The sequence below is a fragment of the Lactuca sativa genome, chromosome 5 (assembly GCF_002870075.4).
Source record: "Lactuca sativa cultivar Salinas chromosome 5, Lsat_Salinas_v11, whole genome shotgun sequence".
NCBI classification, from domain to species: domain Eukaryota; kingdom Viridiplantae; phylum Streptophyta; class Magnoliopsida; order Asterales; family Asteraceae; genus Lactuca; species Lactuca sativa.
The window spans coordinates 344485385-344506912 of NC_056627.2; the positions used below are offsets into that span (position 1 = coordinate 344485385).

Genomic DNA, 21528 nt, shown 5'->3' on the forward strand with positions numbered 1-21528 from the left:
AGAAACTAAAAAAATGGCGTTTGAACACCGAAAAATGAGAAAAGAATTTATTTCCTAGGAAATCACTCTGGAAGTTCCTACACATTTCCGAGGAAATTACTTCCTACACATTTCTGAGGAAACTGAATATTATTTATTATTTTTTCAACTATTTATATCGTAATCTAAATTTTTCAACACATATTTGGATATGAAATTATTATATATATATATATATATATATATATATATATATATATATATATATATATACTAAAAATAATCCTTATGATGGTGTTATTTAAATAAACGAAAAAAAAGTATTTGATTTCCTTGATAATATTCTAAATAATGTTTGTGATAATAATTTTAATTGAAGTTAATGATAAAGTTATATAAATGTTTTAAAAGATATTCACAAACAAATGTTTCCATTTCCTTGGTATTTTCTCGGTATTTCCGAGGACCTTAGGAAATGTCTAAAAAATTTGACAAATTTAAATCCTAAAAGTCGCATTCTAAAAAATTCAACCATTTTCAGTTCCTCCCCCCCCCCCCCCCCTAAATTCTTCGCTTCCTGGTTTTAGGTTTATCCTCAAAATCTGTGCCACCATTATGCAATCCGATCTCTCACTAGTCAATCCTTCTCTTCGTCTTCCAGTCACGTTGATCACTCACACTGGAGTAAGGTACACAAGCACTCTCTCTGATATCTCTCATCTCGTTCTCTCCCCCTCTCTCTCCCTCTCTCTCTCTCTCTCTCTCTCTCGTTGACCTAGCCGGCCCTCACCGCCACACCACAACTCACCATTGAAGGCGTTTTGGTGCAGCAGTCGATCTGCAACCCTTCACCACTAGCCGGTCAATGTCCGGTCAACGACTTTGTTCTCCAATCTCTTCTTATGTGACTTCATCTTCCTATGTGTCACCGCCAACTCCCTTGTCGCCTCCCTCTGTCAGCATCGTTACTGCCTCCCAACGCCAGGTTTGGTTTCTGCCATTTTTTCTTTTGTTTACCCTAAATCCTAATGCTCTTTCCTGAGCATCAAATCAGTTACACTTTGTATTTGGTATCTAGAAACAGGTTTATCCTAACATTTTGTATTGTGGATACCAACTGTTTGAGTTTATTCCTCAAAGAACTTGTGTTTGTATAAGTCCTTATAATGTTCACATAGTGGAGATGGCAGTGAGAGAGGAATTAGATATTTCAGGAAGATGTTTAGGAATTGGAGCAGTATTGGGTTGATTTTTTCAGTAAGGTGGGTGTTTTAGTAAAATTTTCTTGATTTTGCTCCTACGATCATTGATTTGTCCTGCTTCTATTGCTATGACCAACAACAATCGTAACAGGTTATGTTATGTTATATGTATCTGATTATTTGAACTTTAATAAGTTCTATTCCTAGCTCTAATACCTTTGTAGTCTCCTTAGTAGAGGTTTGTTCCTACATTACTGATGTGTTGCTTCTCCCTTCATGTTGTGATTTTTTGTCTATGGCTAGACCTTTTTGGAGTATTGAGACAATTCCTTCTAAAATGGTTAATTGTAAAGGCTTACTCAAATTGTCTTTTTTGTTAACTGTAGGGGCGATTGTCCATTGCAACCATCAGACCACTTAACAAGTTCATGGTTTCTTCTAGCAATTTCCTTACTCCTGCTTTATTCCTACATTATTGATGTTTTGCTAATATTTGTTGAAACACCCTCTTTAAACTTATAATTTTCAAAGATTATAGGTTTTGCTAACAGGTAGAGTTAGATTAAATTAGGCTTTTATACATATATGACAACATCGTGTTTTTTCTTTTTATTAAATTTCTTGCTTCTTTTAACTAAAGTCGTTGTTTGATTAAATATCTTATATTCCATATTTATTATTTGAATTGCTTTTGTTTCCTTATCTGCAATTTATATGGTTTTCTTGTAAATTGTTTTTAATATGTTTTCAAATTCTAAATCATCTTCTTTTTTTATTTCAAATCTCAACAGACTACAAATGGAGAGCAGATTACTATCAAAAGCTTGCAAGTTTTAATATACACAAAATGGTATTCTTGCTGTTTATGGTGTTCATTTTTTAGGACCTGCACACGACCCTTATAATTTTGTTTGTTTATGATCTTCTCATGCTGACAGATACAACAAGAAATGAAGATGAATAACTAAGCGCCAACTTCATGTTGTCCATTAATAATTTTAGTGTCTTTTTGGTATGATGGAATGGCGAAGGGAATGTAATAGAAGATTCCATTACCGTCAAAAAATACAGTTTGGTTACCTATACAGAAAGCAATGCTACACATGGTATGGTTTTTCTAACTTTTGAAACGTTTCACTCATAATGACAAATAAATTTCAACTCTTTTGGTTTTGAATAACAATGGACTTCTTGGTGGAGCTGTAAGATTGATCCATGCAACAAGCTTGCAATCCACCTAATTATCCTTATATTATTGTTGTAAACACCATTACTGTTTAAAACAATTATATTATTTTATGTTTAGACATTTATATTATGTTTGTTTTTAAACCTTTGTTTAGAAGTTGTATTGTAATGGATAATATTTTGGATTTATGTTTACCGTGTTTGTATATAAACTTCAAACAAAATTTGGTCATTTGTATTAGATTTTTTTTTCTATATTTTGGTCAGAAAAAAATTTTGTTTCGTGTGTTCATTTTGATTTTTTTTTTAAAACTCAGGTTTCCTCGGAAATGCCTAGAAAAATCTATTATAAAAGTGTCACTAAAAAACTGTTGCAAAAACTGCCAGAATAAATACTTCCTAGGAAATTCCTCAGAAAAGTATTGTACAAGGAAATGTCTCGGAAATATATTTCCTAAGAAATTCCTCGGAAATATATTTACTAGAAAATTCCTCGGAAAAATAATTCCTAAGAAATTCATTGGAAATACATTTCCTAGGAAACTTCTCAAAAACATATAGCCTAGAAAATTCCTCGGAACTACCGACAAAACATATCTCCTCGGAAATGCCTCGCAATATTCCTCGGAAATCCCTTACAAAAAGTTTCTTAGGAGGGTTTTACCTACGCACAACTTTTCCTCGGTATTTCCTCGGAAACACCGGTTTCCTAGGAATTTCCAAGGAAATTGTCCCTCAGAAAAGGCGTGTTTTTTTTAGTAGTGTGTGTGTATATATATATATATATATATATATATATATATATATATATATATATATATATATATATATATATATATATATATATATATATATATATATATATATGAGTGTGTGTGTGTATAAGGTCAAGTCAGTCTTACCGTTAGTAGACCTCATTCACTAAGCTGGTCCATAAGGGGGTATAAGGTTACTGTCTATAAAATGGTGGTTTAACGGGTGTCCACTCTCACCCACCGCTTCCTTGACTGGTGGAGGGTCGTTAGCCGAATGGGTAGGATAGGACATTAATTCTCGTTAAAAGTATAATGATAATTATAAAGTAACTAAATGTTTTATTAAAATATTCAATCTTAGTTACTTTAGGAAAATGTGAAATTGATGTTAATCCATGAAATTACACTTTGCACCTTGCTAAGTCGTTAATGGAGCATGTGTGGTTAACCGACACATTAACTTGGACTAGTAAGGGTGGCAAAGGTAGCTTAATGTTTTTCATAGATCGATGGAGCGTGTGTGGTTAACCGACACATCGATTAGGTGATAAATGACATCAAGTGTACCAAGTGAAGTTGCATAGTTATTCACACCTTGTTTGTGATCCTTGGTATCCCAATCACAAACTTGAAGGGCATAGTTGAGATTTAAACATGCTATTGAATAGTTCAATGAATCTCAAAGGATCTAGGAGTTTCAATCGAATTAAAACTTAGTAATCTATTTCATTTTTCATGGTGGAAATTGGTAAATTCGTTATTTACCTACTTTCAAATATTTTGCAAGTTGGATTACGGCATCCCTCTTCCAAATTGTAAAATATTGTGTTAGGTCCTAGCCTTAATATTTCATTTGGGTGTTATATTAAGGACTATTATCTAATCTAAACTTTGTCCTTTCTTTTCAGATGTCTTCCAACACTGCTTCTGGCTCAAACCCTACTAGCTCATTCTCTCTCTCATGAACCTTTGTGGGAGAGTCATCTTTGATGCAACTAATTTCAATAACTGGATTAGGAACATTAGGATTGTCACTCGCTATAAGGATAAGGAATATGTCCTAGACAAGGAGCATAAGGAAATCAATGAGTCTTCTGCTACTCCTCAGGAGATTGCTGAGTTTAGGACTCATGAGAAGGATGCCACCAAGGTGTCTTGTATCATGTTGGCTGCTATGACAACTGAACTCCAGAAGTCCTATGACGAGAAATATTATTTCCTTTCATGGTTTGTATAAACAAGGATTTAGTTTTTCATTTGATAATGAAATTGGTGCTATTAACGCTTTTTACAATGGTGTATTTTATTTTAAAGCATTACCTAGTAATGGTGTATATGAAACTGTGATGGTTGTAGACAACTTAGTAAATAATGTGTTGCATATCGATTCTTCCAATGAATTGTGTTGGGTCGTGTTTTGTATAAAGTGTTGCGTCTATTAGGCTCGTTAGCTAGTCCATTTTGTATCTCCGGTATGGGCCTGTCCATCCGTGAGTTTAGTAGGGTTTAGTATAAATAAAGGTGCTTGCATGCATCTTAGAAAAAAACGATAGAATAGAACGATCAGAGATTTATTTCAGCAAGTTTATTGTTATCGTTCTTGTAACCCTAAATCCTCTACAACGAAAGTTCTTAGTCGAGCTCTGCTGAGGATTGTTTGATCTAATCATTCGACATATTTTGATCCACACTTGTGTTAATTATTGTTTTTGTGTTCATCGCAATACCTGTTACAAAGATCTAATCGATCTTCAAGTTTGTTTTATAACTTATCAATTGGTATCAGAGCAGGAGGCTGTGTAATTCATACACATCTTTTCTGTGAAAAAGGTTGCGATTAGGGTTATTCCGCATTAACTAATATTTATTGAGCCGTCATCCCATAATTGATGTCACTCAGCATTTATTTGTTTTGCCCTAATTTAATATATTATAAGTCTGATCTTTCAAACAGGTTATTCGATCAAGCATGGACGAGTCACAATCAAATCCCATTCACATCTCAAATAGCATTGGATCAACGACGAAGATTCCCATCCTTTACACCCATGATTACGAAGTCTGGGCACATCACTTTGAAGATTATGTCATTGGATTTGAAGACAATGGATATCTTATTTGGGAAGCAATCGTGTCTGGACTATTCGCTCATTCAGCAACGTCAAGAATCATTAAAACTCAGAAAGAGTATAATGATCTGTTGAAAGACGTAAAAGATATTGCCCAAGACGAAAAGGATAAATTTCAGTGCAATATTAAAGCATTGAGACTAATCGGATTCGCTCTTCAATCTGATACTTTCAGGCTAGTGAGTTCGTGCAACACTGCTAAAGAAATATGGGATAGGCTGCGAGAGCTATATTCCACAGACGAAGATCTCGAGCATTCCATTCAAACCTTACTTTTGTTTGAGTTTGGTGAATTTAAGCAGAATCCTGAAGAAACTGTTACTCAGACGTTCGATCGCTTCAATCATCTTCTCAGTAAGATGATTAAACACGATATTGAAAGGAAGTTGATTGAACAAAATGTTACGTTTTTAAACGGTCTTAGATCTGAGTGGAGAGCGGTTGTGTCCACTGTGAAAAAGAATTAAAAAATGTAAATTCAAGAATCTCTCATCTAGACAGCAGTTTAACTCAAACACGGGTCACCAATTCTAACCTAACTGACCAAATAAGCAGGGTGTCTTCAAAGAGTGATGAACAGAAGATGTGAATATAGCTGAAGGAGTCGGAGTTAATCAAATCCAAGGATTTAAATATTTATTTACAAAGAGACAATTTGAAACTTTTGAAACAGAGAAATGTGTTTTGTTTAATTGCTAAGCGTCTTTATACTAATATCACTCAACTTCATTTGAACTGTGAAATAGAGCAGAAAATTCATCGCATGATTTTGCCCTTCCTTGAGTTTAAGGAGGATGAAATTGACGCTGAAGCATATAATTACGAAAGTGTAGTTTCGTCTGAGGATGTAAATACGACATATATGTATAGTCTAGACAAAATCGAACCTTTCATAAAGTCCAACGACCATAAGCACACGCTGAAAAATCTTTTGGATGAAAATGATAAACTGAAACTAAGGACCGAAACCATACAAAAGTTTGACTCATTGAATACCAACTTGAGCTAAGAAAATAAAATTGATGTTGAAAATGCATCTGAGCTTAATGAGGACGATGATATGAATGAAATTTCTGTAGAGGATGAAGTTGACTGTTCTGAGTTTGTCAAGAGCGAACCCGCAAACCACAAAAATCTTATTTCAGAAAATTCTGTGGAGTTTGCTCGTCTGTCCCAACAAAAGTACCTGATCCTTGAAGAAAAGGCTGTTGTATACCAAAAGGTAAGGACGACTCCAAATCAGGTGTATAAGGTCACAGGTGTAACCAAACATCAGACAGCCGAACTCACAGCCATTGTAAACGAAGATAATGCTGATGTTGTGATGATTTCTTCTGGTCCGCCCCTATCGACAATGCTGACGAAACCGTTGGTCTGTCAGAAAGGACGTCCATTGAAAACCAAAGGCAGATATGTGCCAGAGCCTTTGAACAAGCCTGATAACTTCGACGTGCCAAGTACTAGTGGTACAAAAGATGTTCCTGAAGAAAAAGGAGTTTCTGCAAAAGAAGTCACTCCTTCAAGCGAAACATCATCAGTTCAAAGTGAACCAGCTGACAAAAAGCAAAAGCAAAAAGCGAATATCCATCGACAGCTAAGCAAGTGAAGAATCAAAAACAGAAAAGGAATCAGAGATACAAGAAGAATCTCTCTGAACGAAAACAGTTTTGGCAATCTCAAAACACCCATTTCTCTTATCATGACAGAAATTTGAAGTCAGATAAAAGTACTGTTAGATCGCAAGAAAGTAATAACAACCGAAAGGAGAGGTTCGGTTCTGAGGATCATAACAACCGAAAGGACAAGTTCGGTTCTGAAAAATATGACAACCGAAGGCAAAGGTTCGGTTCAGAGAACACAAGCTACCGAAAGCATAGGTTCGGGTCCGAGAGCAAAAGCGACCAAAGTTCTAGGTTCGGTCCCACTAATGATCAAAAACAAAAGGGTCACTTAGAACCTCAAGTCAAGAAAACATCTCAGTCTAAATTCTCTCGTTCTACTTCTTCTAATTCTTCTAATTCCTCTCAACCTCATTCAAAATTCAATTTTGTTCACACTCAAAAACCAAAATCTTCAACAGATCTGAAAGGAAAATCGAAGGTTTCATCAGTCAAGACAGATCAAAATCATCCCAAAGTCCAAATACCTAAACCAGAATCCAAACCGACAACAACAAATCCCAATAAAATTAAGGTTTTCACCATTAAAAAGAAAAATGAAACAACGTTAATAAAAAGAACATATCTTGTTGACATCTCTCTTACTATTCATGTACCTGTGAAAGGCTCACGTGGACCCAAGAAACTTTGGGTTCCTAAATCTGCTTGATTTTTGCAGGTTATCAGTGACGAGCAGTTCGACGAAGAATGGTATATTGACAATGGCTGCTCACGTCACATGACAGGAAGGAAGGAAGAGCTGAGGGAATTTCGGTCTCTTTCAAACGGTGGAAATGTCAAGTTCGGGAACAACTCATTCGGCACAATAGAAGGCTATGGAATGATAACAAATATAGATTTTACGATTAGAAAGGTCGCATACGTTGAAGGACTACAGCACAACCTCATCAGTGTATCTCAGCTTGTTGGAGGTACCGGTCTCAAGGTCTCATTCAACGATGAGGGTTCGGAAATAATACAAAAGAAAACGAAAAGAGTTATTCTCAAATCAGAGCGCAAAGGCGAAATGTTTCCCCTGAATCTCAAACCCATCAAAGGAAATCCAGCTATCTGTCTCTTATCCAAAGCATAATCTGACGAAAGCTGGTTGTGGCACCGAAGGCTCTCTCATCTCAACTTCAAGGATATCAACAAACTTGTCACCGGAGGTCATGTTCGAGGTCTTCCATTGCTCAAGTATGATCGAGAACATTTATGTGCTGTGTGTGAAATGGGGAAGCAGAGTCGTCAAAGTCACCCATCGATTGTAAACACTAAAGTTGTTGAACCACTAGAGTTAATTCACATTGATTTGTGTGGTCCATCATCTATCAAAAGCATCGGTGGTAGCAAGTATATTCTTGTCATTATTGATGACTTTTCACGTTTTACATGGGTGTTCTTTCTGAAGCACAAATCTGAAGCAGCTCTCAAGCTAAAGATGTTTATCAAGCAAGTTGAAGTGCAGCTGGCGAAAGTCGTTCGCAACATCAGAAACGACAATGGGCTGGAGTTCAAAAATAAAGAATTCGAAGATTTCTTGGCCGAAAAAGGAACCAGTCACTACTTCTCAGCTCCCTACACCCCTCAACAAAACGGGACTGTCGAAAGACGAAACCGATCTTTGTGTGAGGCGGCCCGAACCATGCTAAGTTTTGCTTCTTTACCTTTATATTTTTGGGCTGATGCTATTGCTGCAGCTTGTTTTACGCAGAACAGGTCATATCTCAATAAGCGATTCACTCTCACTCCTTATGAGATCATCAACAACAGGAAGCCAAATGTCAAATTTTTCCATGTGTTCGGATCACGGTGCTTCATCTTCAATTCTAAAGAACATTGTAACAAGTTCGATGTCAAAGCCGACGAAGGGATATTTCTGGGCTATTCTCTCACTTCTAAAGCGTAAAGGGCATTAAACAAGCACTCGAGAAAAATAGAAGAGATTTATTACGTGACTTTTGATGATAGCTATGTCAAAAAGCTAAAGGCCAACGAAGACACAGTTGGAGAAATCTTTTCTCAAACAGGCCAAGTCACAGCCTCGATCGCAAACCTATTTGAGAAGTTTGTCGAGTTATTCGATGAACCAGAGAAGGCTACTCTCTCGGAAGTCAGTGCAGCAGACAACAAAGTAGATCAACTGAAACAACTCTTCGAAGATGCTGCCAATCGAAAGAACGAAGGAGGATCAAGTCCAAACGAACCTCCACATCACGATGCTTCAGTTGAGAGGGAGGATCTATCTTCTTCATCACAGCCGAGCTCACATGTTGAGGGGGAGAACTGTTCTCCAGTTGCTCCCGAAAGCCCAGCTGTACCTGAAAGTCCTATAGTACCCGAAGGTGCTACAACACCCGAAAGCTCGACACCACCCGGAACTCCTGTAGCTCCGGAAACTCAAGACACACCTGAAAGCTTATCTGTCGAGGGGGAGAATGTCGATATGCTTTATGACGATGATAGTCAATCTGAACTAGAAGAGATGGTAAATGCTGAATTGGATCCATCTTATGATCCAAATTACCCTCCTCTTGTCAAATGGACCAGAGATCATCCTGTTTCACAGATTGTCGGTAATGTCTCTAAAAAGGTCCTGACCCGATCACAACTAAAGGCAAAGCAAACTTCCTTATTTTCAAAAGTAGAGTTCTGTATTTTTAACTCCTTCGTCTCAAAAGTTGAACCAAAGACAGTTAACACTGCTCTTGATCACTCCGATTGGGTTCAAGCTATACAAGACGAACTTAATGAATTCAAAAGGAATAAAGTTTGGCGCCTCATTCTAACTCCTCAAGATGCCTCGGTTGTTGATCTCAAATGGGTCTTCAGAAATAAGATGGACAAGGAAGGCAATGTGATACGAAACAAAGCTCGTCTAGTGGTGAAAGGATACTGCCAGGAGGAAGGAATCGACTATGAAGAAACTTTTGCTCCTGTAGCTAGGCTGGAATCCGTTAGAATATTTCTTGCCTATACTGCACACAAGAACTTTGAGGTCTACATAATGGATGTCAAGTGCGCATTTCTAAATGGAGAACTTGAAGAAACGGTGTACGTGGAGAAACCTCCTGGATTCATCAATGAAAGGTACCCCAATCACTATTATATTTTGGACAAAGCGGTATATGGACTGAAACAAGCTCCGAGGGCCTGGTATGAAACGCTAACCAAGTTTTTAAAGATGTCCAAATTCAAACAAGGTTCGGTTGACCCGACCTTCTTTCGAAAGAAGGAAGGTAACCACCTTATGATTGTTCAAATGTATGTCGATGACATCATCTTTGGCTCAATGAATCCTAGCTTAACGGCTGAATTCAAAAAGCTAATGGAGACTAAATTTGAAATGAGCTCAATGGGTCCGATTAATTTTTTTCTTGGTTTTAAATATTAGACAGGGACCCAAAGGCATCTTTATTAACCAGGAAGCCTACACCAAGACTCTCCTTGCGAAGTTCGGAATGATGGGAGACTCAAAGGTTAAAGTTCCAATGGCGTTCGGCACCAAGCTCACTCCATCCTTGGATAAGCCAGCAGTTGATATTACACTATATCGCCAGATGATCGGCTCTCTGATGTACCTTACTGCTAGCAGGCCTGATATAATGTTCTCTGTTTGTTACTGTGCAAGATTTCAGGCGAATCTTCGTGAACCTCATATGCTTGCAGTGAAGAACATACTCCGGTATCTCAAGCGAACTACCTCTCTAGGCTTATGGTATCCATCCAACTCAGGATTCTTTGTTCAAGCCTACTCTGACGCAGACCTTGGAGGTTGTGGACTAGACAGGAAAAGCACCACGGGAGGCTGCCAATTCCTTGACGGGAAGTTGGTTAGCTGGCAATCAAAGAAACAGACTTGTGTGTCTTTGTCTACCGCTGAAGCAGAATACATCGCAGCTGCCTCCTGTATATCTCAAGTGATTTGGATCCAAAGCCAGCTCCGGGACTATGGACTCAATATGAAAAAGATCCCACTATATTGTGACTCTGAAAGTGCAATTAGGATCTGTCATAACCCACTGCAACACTCCAAGACTAAGCACATAGCACTGAGGTATCACTTCATTAAGGATCATGTGGAAGATGGGAACGTCGAAATTCATTTTGTTCGAACCACTGATCAACTGGCTGACATCTTCACCAAAGCTCTTCCTGAAGCATCGTTCAACAAAATTCTACAAGGGCTAGGTATGATGGAATCAAAGTCAGTACCAAAAATTACCTATCAAGATCAAAAGTAAGAAGCGAAATAGACCGAACGTTCGGGTTCGGGTCTTGTACTAATGTACCGAAATGAACCAAACGCTCGGGTTCGGTTGCATAATCTGCTTTTCGCTCATCACTCAAAGGTAGTTTCCTTGGTTGTAGATCTTATGTATAATTTTTCCAAATGCATTTATCTTATTGTCAAAGTTAATCTCTTTTTCAAACCTATTTTCTTTGGCAACCGAAATAAACCGAATGTTCGGGTTCGGTTCCAAAAATTTTTCTCACCCGAAATAGACCGAACGCTCGGGTTCGGTTCCAAAGTTTTTCACAACCAAAATAAACCGAACGCTTGGGTTCGGTTCCAACATTTTTTTTATTCATTTTTTTATGTCTTAATTTTTTTTATTTTTCATTATTATTAAAAAAACTCCAAAAAAAATATATATATTTTGTTATTTATTTTCTTTTTGGCTCTAATTTTTTTTGTGTGTTCGTTTATGGGGAAATCGTTTAATTAGCTAAGTGTCCCTAGAAGCATGCTGCTGTATGTGTCCAAAGCCTCACCTGATTCTGAATAATAGCCTTAATGACTTGGTATAAACAAACCTTGTCTTCCCAATTAGGCTCTTATATTTATTCTAATCATTAGCTACCTAACTCTCTTCTCACATGAGATAAGAGTTTTCTGCTTGGTCTTTCTCTTCACAACAGAGGTACTTTGGTTTCTTTACAACATCTACATTACATTTCTCCATCTTCTTCGTTTCACCAACGTAACCTTTGAGACTCTCAGAAATTACCACTGAGGTTTATGGTTACACAATTTCTGTGTTTATGATCTTAGTTTCGTGCCACTACGAGCTAAGTGAAACCCAAAATTCAATACCTAATACGAATTGACGGTGAACAATTAATTTGCTCTAGTTTTCACTAATGAATTGACGGACGTACCTCCATGAAATCTCAAAATTTTCTTTTGTGTGATTCCTATGAAATTGTTAAAACCAATAACATTTCTTCCCTTGGGATCCAGTTTTAATTTTTGTTGAAATTATATATATATATATATTTCCTAGCCAAATTAAATTATCTCAAACCTGCTTGTTCAACAGACTACACCGGTCTTACAAGTACTTCGTTCGATTTCTGTCTTATTTCAAGATTAGGAATTCTGAATCGAAGCGAAAGCCACCCTCATAAGCCTAATTAAAAGAAGCCTTTCAACACTTCTTAATAAGTGTCTGATCGTTATTTAACGGGAAACCACACAAACACTTTAAGGTCTCTCTTGACTTTGAAGGAAGAGATTCGTGCCCGGGATCCATTGTTTCGTGTCTTTATTGACATCACATAATCCCACAAAAGTGTTGTTTTATTTCTTCTTATTTTTTACACACTCCGCACGAAAATCTTTTTGATTTTCCAAAATTCTGGTTTCATTAATTTCAAGGGGTTTTAATTGGCTTGGTTATTATAAAAGATTGTGTTGGATTTTAATCCACGTGGACGAATTTTTAAAAGATGTCGTTACAATTTAAAGGGATAAGATGACGACATGATGACTCAGGCGGGAGTCCAATCGATTTGATTTCAAACGGCGCAAAAGGGAAAGTGTGCGAATCGGAACCGTTTCATCTCCAAACGGCGCCTGATGGGAAGGCGTGTAATTAGGGCCTGACACTCTCTCTCATGCGTGATCATCGCCAGCGCCAACTGTCACGCGTCAGTCAACTCCGAAAAAACTCTTCGTTTTTCGATCGAAGATTTGGAATGATTTTTCTCTCTCCTTTACCCTCACTATAAAAGGCAGTGTAAACCACCATTTACCTCTTTAGCGTGCCTATATTTCCAGAGAGCCAGAAATTCTTCTCCCTTCACTGTTCATCATCTTCTCCACTTTCTTCAAAGCAATGGCAGATTCTTCCTCAGTTCACGCAACATCCCACATTTTGCCCATTCGCCCACAGCAAAGCTTGATCATCGATTTAACCCCACATTTGTATGATGCGTTCATGTTCCCCATCATGGAGTGCCTGAAGTTTTCTCCAATCGCTCCTGCTCTTTCCATGGTTGAGACTGTTCCAATGGAGTTCCTGTCACAGATCTTTGCCACCGCTCACTACGACAAGGTCGTCGACAGAATCTTCTTCGATGTCTTTCAGCACAAGACGTCGATTTCAAAGCAGCGGTTTTGCTCGCTGTTAGGGTTTGACGCGGATTCTTCCAGGGTCAATCCGGAATCAATCCCCATGGGTCATATGTTCAACATGTTCTACAACATGGGCTACACGGAGGTGCTTACTACGGTTACGAAATTCAAGAAGTCGTGCCTACCTCCACAGTGGAATGGGATGTTCACTATTTTGTTCAAGGGTTTATCTGAACGAAGTGTCGGGTCTGATAGAGCCAGTCGTTTATTTCTCTCCATCATGTATGGGATCTACAATGACATCAACATGGACTACGGGTCCGTTTTGTGGCAACAACTCATTCAGAGTCTCTCCTCAACTTCCCGACACTCGGAGATCTCTTATGCCAGGTTTTGGACTATTATCACGAAATGGGTGATGGAAAAGTACCACGTCCCCATTGTCGCTGGTGCTCGAATGTCTTCGATTGGTACCTTCCATACCACGAAGATCATTGTGTCGGATGCTTCCAAGTTTCCCTTCAACGGGTCTATCCCGGAAACCATGTATGGGGATGTTCCTGCTGATAGCCGGATTATCAAGATGTACAAGGGGTTCAAGCGTTCTGGTCCGAGAGCTTACTCCGGAGATGCTGAAATCGATTCATGACGCCGACAAGCCTGCTCCAAGAGGCAAGAAGGCTAATAAGGGAAAACAGGTGGTCAAAGGGGCAAAAGGCCCGTCTCCAAAGAAGAGGAAACCCACCAAGGCTGCTCAGTCTCCACAGCAGAAGAGGAGAAAAACCCAACCAAGGCGAAAGCTGGTTATCGCTTCCTCCTCAAGCGAGTCTGATGGTGAGAGTTCTGATTCTGTAGGCTCTCAATGTGGTAACACTCCACCACGATCTCCAACCCTTGAAGTTCATGTCTCTCCTTCTCCAATTTCCTCTCCACCTAAAACTATTCCTACTTCCATTCCCCCCATAACCCCCACTACACAAATTCCAACCACTTCCATCCCAATACCACCCATATTTACTAAAGCAACCACAACCACCACTGCCGAAGTGCGAACCAACGTATCTGATACGGGGGTTCATACTGATGCACCAAAATCCACTCCAGCACCCGAAACCACCCAAGCACCCGAACCCACACCTACACCCGAACAAACAACCCAACCCGAACCTACCCATACTACCGAACCACCAGCTTCACCACCACCATCTTCTCCTGGTCATGCATCAGAGGAAGAAGAACCACTCCTTGGCGGAGAGAATATGACTTTTGACTCGGTCTACTATAGCCCGTTTCAAGTACAAAGTGATGACGATGACGACGCTCATGTCACCAAAAGGCATCTCCAGGAGCTCCATGACAAAATTGACTCGCTTATCGCCTCCTCTTCCACTTCTCAGTCATCCCTATCTGAACCTGCAGTTCAGAAAATTGTTGAAGCTTTCTCCAAAGCTCAGCAAGCTTCCCTTGCTTCTGCCACCACCGCCATCGATACCTCCACAAAAGTCTGTCAGGCTGCGACCGAAAAAGTCGATAAACTATTTACTGATGCCTCTTCCCTGTTAAAGTCTTTACAGGAGAGTGCCAACGCTGCCAAGACTATGCTGGAACCTATTGTCTACCAGCTAGCAACATCAGTCACTTCTGAGTTGAAGTCCTTCGCTTCTCTTCGTCAATCAATTTCTGACGACAACTCCGCTTTTCGCACAACCATTGAAGAGCGTCTCTCTAAGCTTCAAGAAGATTTGGCTGCCGAGAACACTCTCATGGATGCTCTCGCGAGGAAGACTACCACTCTGAAGGTCAAGAGCATTCAACTCTCCCACTCTCAACAGGAGATTGAATCTCTTCGATCTGAAAGAGAGGTGATAAAATCGTGTGTTTCGGATGTCCACTATGCAATTTCAAACATCCTAGAAGCACATGATCCAATTCTTAACTACACTGTGAGGCGTGACCTTGCAGAGAAGCTCGCTCCTGCCCTTGCCGTACTCAGCAAAATCGAAGGGCTCCTTGATTTCGTGTCCATTCCGAAACAAGGGGGAGAGAAGGAAACAATGTCTCAACTACCTCCTACCTCAACAACAACTCACACAACCGAACCTCCTCCAGTAGGCCAAGCCTCCGGTTCTGGTGTGAAAGACAAAGGCAAAAAGATTGCTAAGGATAGTGAAGATGAAGATAAAGAGAAAATCGCTGACCTATTGAAGCGTCAAGGTCGAGACAGAGAGGCTGATATCAGTGCTCGTGTGGCAAGAGAGGCTGAAGAAGCCGAACGAAAACAGAAGGAAGCCCACGACCTTCTTGAGAGTAGGAAAACTCTTTTTCCTGCTTGGACTCTCGAGAGGATGATTAAAGAAGCCATTGACACACCGAGTATCTTGTGGCTGGAACCTGTGATCTCTCTAGATCGTTCCAACACTGTCGACTCACAGTTCGACATGCCACTGACCCGAAAGGCATTTATCTTTCATGCCTTCTCCAACGTTGCAGAGTTCCCTCATCCTCATCCACAGGTTGATCGGGACTTAATCAATTTCTATCTGAAGGCTGCTCAACCCCAATATCAGACTTGGAGCGCTCAGAAAATTGTCAATGTTCGGGTCTTGAAGCCGTACAGTGAAGGTAACTTCATCAACGTTCGGTTCAAGGTACTTCGGGGATCTGCCAAAGCCGAACATGCTATTTCTCTTGCAGATCTTCCCAACCTTAATCCCCATGATTGGATTATCTTGCACAACATCCTCCTCACCAACGAAGCTGAATACGGTCTGATCATCGACCATTTCAAGAGGATGCTCGTGTGCTACATCATGGAAGTTGCACTGATGGATCAGGAGATTGCGAGCGTATTTAAGAAGAAACCTACAATATCTCATGTTGGCTCTGCCAGTGATCTCAATCTGATGCAGATGGGTAAGATTGATCCGAAGAGGAACTCGGTCATGTTTACCAGGAACGCAGGACATAAATGTCTTTTCGCCTTGGCTGACAAACACCTCTACACCACTGCCTGTTTAGAGCACGTTTTGGGGATCATCCACAGATGCAAGCAGAACACATCGGATGATGTCAAGTACTTTGATGATATGATTCAATGGTACATTCGGTTCAGACAGACTATCCTGGCGCTAATCTCACGTCTGTTTGATACTACGCTGTTGACGCAAAGGGGGAGATTGTTGGGTCGTGTTTTGTATAAAGTGTTGCGTCTATTGGGCTCGTTAGCTAGTCCATTTTGTATCTCCGGTATGGGCCTGTCCATCCGTGAGTTTAGTAGGTTTTAGTATAAATAAAGGTGCTTGCATGCATCTTAGAAAAAAACGATAGAATAGAACGATCAGAGATTTATTTCAGCAAGTTTATTGTTATCGTTCTTGTAACCCAAAATCCTCTATAGCGGAAGTTCTTAGTCGAGCTCTGCTGAGGATTGTTTGATCTAATCATTCGACATATTTTGATCCACACTTGTGTTATTTATTGTTTTTGTGTTCATCGCAATACCTGTTACAAAGATCTAATCGATCTTCAAGTTTGTTTTATAACTTATCAAATTGGATATGGTATCGTTGTGGCATTGTCGTCTTGGACATGTCAACAAGAAGCGCATAGGCCAACTCCAAAAGGGTGGAGTTTTGGAATCATTCGACTTAAGGTCGGATCACACTTAGGAATCTTGTTTACTTAGAGAGATGACTAAATCACCCTTCACTGGTACTTGTGAGAGGGGTGAGGGTTTGTTGGATCTCACACACACCGATGTGTGTGGGCCCTTCCGAACTGCCACAAGGGATGTTAACCGCTTCTATGTGACTTTTACTGATGATTATAGTAGATACGACTATGTCTACTTAATCAAGCAGAAGTCAAAAACCTTTGAAAGATTCAAATAGTTTAAGCAAGAAGTGGACAATCAGCTGGGCTGGAAGATAAAGATACTCCGATCCAATCGGGGTGGTGAGTATCTTAGTATCGATTTCATTGACTATCGTAAGAAATGTGGAATTGTTTCATAGTTGATGCCACCTAGGACACCACAGCTTAATGGTGTGGCTAAGAGGCACAACTGAACCTTGTTGGACATGGTTCGTTCCATGATGAGTTGAGCTTCATTACCAATCTCATTATGGGGGTATGCCTTAGATACAGTCGCTCATATCCATAACCTAGTCCCAACTAAGAAGGTTGCCAAAACACATCACGAGATGTGGACAGGGAAAGCTCCCTCATTAACACACATATATGTTTGGGGTTGTGAGGCTTTCGTGAGGCATGAGACTCACGATAAGCTCGAACCTCATAGTGAGCAGTGTATTTTCACCGGCTACCCACATAAGTCCTTTGGATATCTCTGTTGGGTTATGAGCATTCTAACACTCCTAAGCGTACATGCAACCCTAAATACCTTGGATCTATGTTTTCTCTATTATACATGCAAATAAGAACTTCCAAGGTATTATCCTAATCTAGCATACAAAACAATGACTATAACAAGATAGAATACATACCTCTTTGGTGTAGAAAGTCTTCATGAAGCTTGAGTGCCTAGTGCCCCAAGTGTGACACCTCAAATGGTTCACACAACACCAAATACACATGGAATGACTTGAGAGAAAACTACACTCATGAAAATCGGCTAGCCCTTTTTCTTCACACACTAGTGGCCGATTTTGGTCAAGAATAAGATGCTTATATAGTTAGGGTTACACCATGTAAGCCCTAATTGACATGGCCTTTCATTTCCATGATCCATGGGTACAAATACACCATGGAGCATCCATGGACCATCCTATGGGTTTTAGCCAAACTTGATTATCCATGGAGCATCCATGGACCATCCTATGGGTTTTAGCCAAACTTGATTATCCATGGAGCATTAGCCCATTATATAAGTATGGATGATTTACACAATCAACCCATATATTTAATTAGTCTTCTTTTGATCACTTAATTAATCCTAGATTAATTCTTGATCAATACTAATTAAATAATCCTATTATTCTTATTGTTAATATACTAGAACTTATAATATATTAATAACCATAAGTGTCTTATTTCTTTCATTATAGTCTATCCAAGTGCATGATGCCATGCAACCCAAATGGACCATGCCGGGTCGGGTCAAGTCTTACCAATTATAGTTATGGACTTAGACATTAATCCAACAGTCTCCCACTTGGATAAGTCTAAAACTAATATTGCGTATGACTTCAGGAACCAACTGGCAATCGTAGCTCTCAAAAGCTTCTGTCGAACTCTGACCTTGTCGATGAACTCTGACCTTTGTCAGTGACTTGTCCATTAGATAAGGGATCATGTATTCCTCCATTCTAGATATCATATGGACTGAGACATGGATTATAATCATTTTCTCTGTCCATTTGTTGTTTCCCGATTTCCGATTTATGACGACTGACTAATTGAACAAATCAAATCAGTCCTGGCCCGGCCGAGCACTTCCATTTGTCATCACCAAATCATCGAGGGGCCCACAGATATCGCTTTTATCCCGAAGGTAAAAGGAACGGATAAACTTCGACTCATATGGCTTGTTCTACTACTTGTTGAATCATACACAAAGGCACGTTTTATAGCACCGAGTTACCAAATGCGTTTTCGTGCAATCAATGTATAACCAACTCATAGTAACAACTTATATCTCTAGGTTTGAAGAATATAAGATATTATCGTCTCATGATCACTCGTGATAAAATCCATGAAGTGATTCCAATGAGCGCGGGTTGAATCCAATACTCAGAACTTATGAGCACTCATGAGTGTTGTAGCCCTTTGTCCAACACCTTAGACCTCTACAAGCCAACCCATGACAGTCTTAATTCATATCTACTTCCAACATATGACCGACTGTGGATGGTTTGAATAACTTAGTCATTCCGGAAGAATAACCTAGTTTATTCGGGAAGTCAAAACATGCAAAGTGAAACACAATAATAATTGAATCCAATATGGTATCAAAACCTATGAACATAAATAAAACACCTTTTATTTATCACCATATGATTACACATTATTCATTGTATACCGTTTCAGCTATCAATTTTATTCTTGAATTTAAAACAATAGTTTTCCCATGCTCCAAGCATGTACACTATGTTTTTTTTTAAACACTAGTCATGCCATACACCAAGTATGCATACTATGTTTGTCTATGATCTTTACTTTGTGAACTAGATCCATTGAACATAACTTCAATGATTCTCTTTTCACACTCCCAAATCCTTACTGCAAATACAAGAATTCCAAATTCATGTCATTTACTGAAATCTGTTAGATTGTAAACTTATATGCATTGATCCTCTTGTAATGATTATGTACAAAGTCATAAAGACTTGACAACAACCATTACAGACCATTCCAAAGGAGATCAGCTCCTTGGGAACATCCTTCTTGCATTAAGTTTCCTTAATCTTACACATATTCAAAATTCTAACTTTGAAACATTTCCAGATTCCATTTTGACTATCACATCTGAACAAGAGTTCCCTCCTTACAAATTATGTCAATCTGGTCCTTCCAGAATTATCACTATACTTCCAACTGTCCTTGAGCAACCAATCTTTGGTAAACCTTAGATTGTCCTCGACAATTGTTTAATCTTTTTAGTCATATCCAGTTCTAAACCTTTTCCCTTCTTAATGCCCCAGGCATTTGGAAAATTTTAGAAAGGATGAATATAGCACATGTAATCGATCCTATATCCGAAACATATGGGAATCGATTCATGATGTCTCACATAAAGACTAAACCAGTCTTTTGCTATAACATTTCCATTTCTATTTGCCAAGTTCTCATAATTCAGATTATGAAAAGGGATGCCGTAATCATAATCGAATTTTAGAACGCAAATAATGGACCCATATACATAATTTCCTTATGTTGAGCCATTCCAACATGAAATTCATATATATATCCTTGACTAAATGATTAAAACCTCACGATCTAAGCTTATAGATTTGAGATGAAGTATAATTTCCTCTCCCTTAATTATAGCAAAACAACTTTTCCCAATTGAAACCTTTTGTTTTCTATAATTAACATTGCTATCTTGCAATACTTATCATAATTATCATGCTCCCACTAACATGACGATTATTAGCATAACACTTATGCTCCCACTAGCTTTGACATGTACTCAGAAATTAGCTGACTTTCTACCAATGTTCAGATTTCTGATACTAGATTGTTTTGATAAGACTTTATCAAAAACATACACCTTCCCTTAGATAGCACACTTGTGTGTCTAAACAATTATGAAGAGGTATATCGTAATCATAATGGTTAGACCTTTTTTCCACTTCTCACAAGTCCAGGTTAGTGTGCCGGTAAACCACACACGCTCCACTAACGACTTTGAGAATGCAAATATCACAATTGCTATCTAGCTAAAATCTACTTAGTGAAAGTGTTTCCTCACCATCACTTTCATGAATCGGAGAGAAACCTTATGACACTCAGATTTAATGGTGTATGTGTTATTATCCATGTGAATTATCAAAATCATAGTCACAAGACAAGGATAATGACAAATCCAAAACCATATGGATTGAACTCAATCTTAATTTCTTGCCACCTGGCAGCTTAAGGGCCTGCCATTGCTTCCAAGTTGTTAAGCAACCAATTGAGAACTCTAAGAACTCATATGCAAAGCCAACTTTAACTGGAATGGGCACATATATGTCAACACGATAGGTTATAAACCTCAAATTGTGTGCTAGAGAATAACTTTAGGTTTTATTCTTGATTAGTTCTTGAGACTTTCAAGACCTTTAAGACTCCCACTATCCTCTTGACCTATAAGACTCCCTTGTCAAATATCCAAGAGATAATGTGGATTCTAATCAAGACAAACACTTCACACAATTGGCCTAAGTTGGTCTTTGTTTTATCCAAAACATCACAACTTACCAATTTCAAATGTACAAGAGTAGAAAACGTTTACTCTTACATTTGACAAGTGTTTTAAACCTTCTTTGAAACATGTCACTCAAGTTACAATCTTGGAGTATGACTCTAAGACTTGTATTGGAACGAAGTATGACTCATCTTCTTGATTTAACCATTTCAACAATTCAAGATCCCTCTTCTTAGTCATAAGAATGCACTAAGATTTCCTTAGAGAACTAATTTTTGATATGGTTTCTTAAACATTAAGATGAACACAAAACTGATACTAAAGTACTCTCCCATCTTTTCAGATTTGAGAAACTTTTATCCTTCTGCCTAATTTGATTCTTCTTA

General features: G+C 38.7%; 1 long non-coding RNA gene across 2 annotated transcripts; it reads left to right on the plus strand.

Moving 5' to 3' along the window:
- Positions 1-510: 510 nt before the first annotated feature.
- On the plus strand, positions 511-2564 carry LOC111887323 (uncharacterized). Of its 2 annotated transcripts, none has more exons than XR_006183636.2 (4): positions 511-668; positions 810-964; positions 1973-2031; positions 2120-2564. It is a non-coding gene; the product is annotated as an uncharacterized LOC111887323 (long non-coding RNA). The 2 variants fall into 2 exon arrangements; XR_006183635.2 differs by having other exon boundaries at positions 512-668; positions 813-964.
- Positions 2565-21528: the final 18964 nt, after the last annotated feature.